Here is a 5266-nt window from a genome sequence, read left to right as displayed (position 1 = left end):
TTTCCTATGGGCCGGCCAGGAAGAACGGTGCAAACAGATGGCTTTCCCCGCAGGGGTCACCGGGATGGAGATATAATGAATATACCACTCACTCATTAAAACAGATTTATCCATTTACTGTATATTTAGTGGATGCACATGAGAGCGTGTGTGCTCAGTGCTCCTCACACTGTGCTATAGGAGTTACCGAAACAGAGGAAAAACCCTAAAATTCCAGACAACGAGCCGGTCACATAGAGTAACATTAATCTTACTATTCCTGTACACAGGGGGATACTCATAAAGCAACACTTTCATGACCTCAGCAAATAGGCACTGCTGGTATATGTGAGAACAGGAGTCAGCAGAATAGTGAGTGCAGCTCTGGGGTATAATACAGGATGTAACTCGGGATCAGTAATGTAATGTATGTACACAGTGACTGCACCAGCAGAATAGTGAGTGCAGCTCTGGGGTATAATACAGGATGTAACTCGGGATCAGTAATGTAATGTATGTACACAGTGACTGCACCAGCAGAATAGTGAGTGCAGCTCTGGAGTATAATACAGGAGGTAACTCAGGATCAGTAATGTAATGTATGTACACAGTGACTGCACCAGCAGAATAGTGAGTGCAGCTCTGGGGTATAATACAGGAGGTAACTCAGGATCAGTAATGTAATGTATGTACACAGTGACTGCACCAGCAGAATAGTGAGTGCAGCTCTGGAGTATAATACAGGATGTAACTCAGGATCAGTAATGTAATGTATGTACACAGTGACTGCACCAGCAGAATAGTGAGTGCAGCTCTGGAGTATAATACAGGATGTAACTCAGGATCAGTAATGTAATGTGTGTATACAGTGACTGCACCAGCAGAATAGCGAGTGCAGCTCTGGAGTATAATACAGGATGTAACTCAGGATCAGTAATGTATGTACACAGTGACTGCACCAGCAGAATAGTGAGTGCAGCTCTGGAGTATAATACAGGATGTAACTCAGGATCAGTAATGTAATGTATGTACACAGTGACTGCACCAGCAGAATAGTGAGTGCAGCTCTGGAGTATAATACAGGATGTAACTCAGGATCAGTAATGTAATGTATGTACACAGTGACTGCACTAGCAGAATAGTGAGTGCAGCTCTGGAGTATAATACAGGATGTAACTCAGGATATGTAATATAATGTATGTACACAGTGACTGCACCAGCAGAATAGTGAGTGCAGCTCTGGAGTATAATACAGGATGTAACTCAGGATCAGTAATGTAATGTATGTACACAGTGACTGCACCAGCAGAATAGTGAGTGCAGCTCTAGAGTATAATCATGAAACTTGATGTATTTGCACTGTTACCTACCTTTTAATGTCAGTCACTCTGGGTAGAAAATAGAAAAATAACAATTAGAACTTTGATATATTTTATTTCGGATGGAATCCCTGCTGCTCCAGCTTCTCCCCATACTTTGCTGTGCACATGGACGCACAGTATAAATACAAGCTGTGTGGTTTTCCTGGCAGCGTACAACTCGGAGTAAATACATGGCAGTATCATTTTCTTTCCCCTCGTTAACCTAATTACTCTTTAAAGTTTCCGAGAAGCTCTGTGTGGCTTATCTAGTTTTGGCATTGCATACAAAGAAGGAACACGGCGATCTATGAGGACTGATCATCGGTCTCCACACCCTCGATCGATTCACATGTTTTGTTAAAATACAATTCACTGTAATTATATCTGAATTATCCAAAGGTAATGATGACACAATTGATCTTTATAATAGTAATTTGCAGATTCCTAAAATGTAGACAGCGGAAGATGAATATTCGTTGTGTACTATGACATTTTATGTCTATTGTGCACATTTTGGAGTCTTCTTTTTCCCTTTGGATGGTTTCTGTAAAGGATTGCTCCTTTTTGTATTCTTTTTAAGTGGTTGAGCTTTTCGTACTGGCATTTTTGCCTTAAATTTGGCGACCACCCATCCAATAATGCAGATTCTATGTCCACCTTCCCCCTTCAGATTCACAGAGAAAAAAAAAGAGAAAGAAAAACTGCAGCTGCATCCCCCTCTTCCCCTCATTCATGTCTCCTATTTTATATCATATATTTTATTTATATTAAGTCAAATATTTTACTAAGACATTTAAATGTGGACTGTAACAATATTTTTGGACATCAGTAGAGAGAAGAGTTCTGGTTCTCTGGGTGTGAAGATCCAGTTGGTTTGGGGAGACTTAAAGGGGTTTTCCAATTTTGGAAAACTTCTGTCCCTCGCCTGCCATTTCTTGGAAAAAACAAACTGTTCTTTACTTTCCCTCCCCAGGTCCGACGCTGAGCCTCTTCTGCTGCTCCCAGGTGTCTGTTATTCTCTGCAGTGCCGACGTTACGTCGACAGCGGTTCTGAGCATCAAGTGCCATCTACTCTAGCTCAGTTATTGGCTGCAGCGCTGTCAAGGTGATGTCAGCGCTGCAGACATTAACAGTCTCTGGGAGCAACAGCAGCAGAGACTCAGTGCTGTACTCGAGGTGGATGAGTAAAGTACAGTTTGTAATTTTTTTTAAAATTGCACTAGAGAAAATAAATAATATAATAATCAGTAAAAACTCCTTTAAGAACAATTCTTCCTTGGCAAAATAGCTTTCCTCCAGAAGGAATCAAAGCTGTCTCTCTAGGCCCATCTGCAGTCTCAGTTTTGTTTCTGGTTGGGCTTACATTTCGTTTTATGTTCAAGGTTCTTTAATGGGTCAATGACTTACCTGTTAACTACCTATAGGTGGCAATAGGCAGGCAGTTATCCTTCTGGAGGAGAGCTGTTTTGTATATTGTGCAGAAAAGGGGTCAGTGGGTGCTCTCCAGTGGCGTGTCCAGGGGGGGCAGCCGAGGCATGTGCCCCGGGCGCAGCCAACAAGGGGGCGCCAGCGGGCCACCTGATGATGCGGCAGTCCAAGGAGGCTCCTCGTCGGCGGCATTCTGCCGCCCACACACTGAGATACTCAGTATAAGGGGAAGGGGAGCGGGGGCTGTCTAATTATACTCACCTACTCCTGGCGCTGTCCCTGCAGGTCCCTCGTTCCCCGGCTTCTTCTTAGTGTACTGAGCGGTCACATGGTACCGCTCATTACAGTAATGAATATGCGGCTCCACCTCCCATAGGGAGAATATTAATTACTGTAATGAGCGGTAACGGTGACCGCTCAGTACAGGGAGGAGCTGCGGCACTGGGGAACCAGGGACTGCACCGCGCCAGGAGCAGGTGAGTATAATGGGGAGGGGCAGCGCAGTGATGCGCGATATTCACCTGCTCCTCGTTCCGGCGTCACTCTGTCTTCAGCGTCTTCTGCAGTGACGCTCAGGTCAGAGGGCGCGGTGACGTGGTTAGTGCGCGCCCTCTGCCTGAACGTCAGTGCAGAAGACGCTGGAGATGGAGCGGCACCGGAACGAAGTCAGGTGAATATTGAAAGTGCCGGGGGCCTGAGCGACAGAGAGGTGAGTATGAGATTTTTTTTTTTTTTAATCGCAACAACAGCAAATGGGGCAAATGTCTGTGTGGAGCATCTTATGGGGCCATAATCAACGTTTCTGCAGCACTATATGGCGCAAATATATTTATGGAGCATCTTATGGGGCCATAATCAAGGTTTGTGCAGCACTATATTGGGCAAATGTGTCTATGGAGGATCTTATGGGGACATTATTAACCTTTATGCAGGATTATATGGGGCGTATTTTGTATGGAGAATTATATGGGGCTCCTGATTCAATATGGATATTCAAAAACACAACCTACTGATGTCTCAATTAATTTTACCTTTATTGGTATCTATTTTAACATTATGGGGATTCAGGAATGTACCTTGGCTTGGCCATACAGTTTCAATAGAGTTAAGGTTCAAATGTTGGAGGTGCAGGAAAGGCTAGATACACCTCTGGTGCTCTCATCCGTTAGCCTGGCTGCCTTTAGCAAGACTGCATGGACCAGGGCTCATACCACTGAACACCCGCTCTATCTCCCCATGGGCAATACATTACACAGACAACACAGGGTTAGGGTTAAACAGTGTGGCAATACTTTATTGAACCACAACACCCAATAGCAAACAGAACAATCCCAGCAATTACCCCCAAGATGGTGCACATTACAGGGTCTCACCCTTCTGCTGATTCGCCGGGATAATGGCAGATGTTACGTCAGAGCTCCCAGTGTCGCTATTCCACCTGTGATACACACACAGACAAGAGATATTGACAAGCGTAGGGAGATGATCGATAATAGTCCATAGAGTCCATAAAAGGTCCAAAACCAGTTGACACGAGAGTCACCACCTGGCTTATCTGACCATCTCCATGGAACCAGGCGATCAGTGGGTCCCAAAACCTGGCTTTCTCCAAACATATCCATGGTTCAGAGATGGTAACTGGATCAGATCTGTGTCCTTCCAACCTGAGCCGAAAACCCCTAGGTTGTTTCCTATAGAATCAGATCCGTGTCCCTCGTGATGGTGCTGCTGCGCCCCTCCACCGCCGCAGGGCCGAGGGGTACCCGGTACCGGGCCTCTGAGTCTCTGCTTCTGGGGTTGTCACGGCGGCTAGGCCCCGGTCCGTGACCCTGCCGTGGGGCGCACAGTAGAATGCAAGGTGTGGGTGTTGGTAGTGATGATAGCGATGTAGCGGTGCAGTTGTGGGGTGCAGGTCGCAGTAAATAACAAGGACACCAGGTTGCAGTCTCTTTACCTCTTTACTGGAGATCTCTGAGTCCTCAGTCCAGAACACGGTTCACCAGGCTACGCAAGTCCAGCCGGTCCAATGGCACCTCCAGAGTCCTCCTCTCAGGTGGAAATCTGTGCCTTCCTTCTAGCGCTATGTGTTGTAGTCCTTCCCTGCTGTGCTCACGGAAAGTGACCCCACAACGGTTGTGTCTGTTTCTTAAGTTCCCTCACAACTCGATTTGATGTTCCTCTGTAATCCACCCCTCCCTGTATTCAGGTTGGAATGGCACCCGTTTGTCAGGTAGGCCTGGAGTTCTTCCGGGACCCTAGAGACGCCCCTCTCCCGCAATTGCCCCCCAAGACTTCATAGGTGATATGTGGTAGACAGCCCGCCTGAGACCGACTGTCCTGCCGCTGTTTGGAGTATGGCTTGAAGCTGTATTCTAATCCACTCCCTCGGCGTTCCGGCCACCGGTATTGCGCCTCAGCAGGGTGCTGCCTCTTTCAACAAAACCCCTGCTGGTAATCTCCTTCTGCTTGATCTCGTTTCTCACTCAGCACAATCTGCC

The sequence above is a fragment of the Ranitomeya variabilis genome, chromosome 6, assembly GCF_051348905.1.
Source record: "Ranitomeya variabilis isolate aRanVar5 chromosome 6, aRanVar5.hap1, whole genome shotgun sequence".
Taxonomy (NCBI): domain Eukaryota; kingdom Metazoa; phylum Chordata; class Amphibia; order Anura; family Dendrobatidae; genus Ranitomeya; species Ranitomeya variabilis.
Note: the sequence above shows the minus strand (reverse complement) of the source record.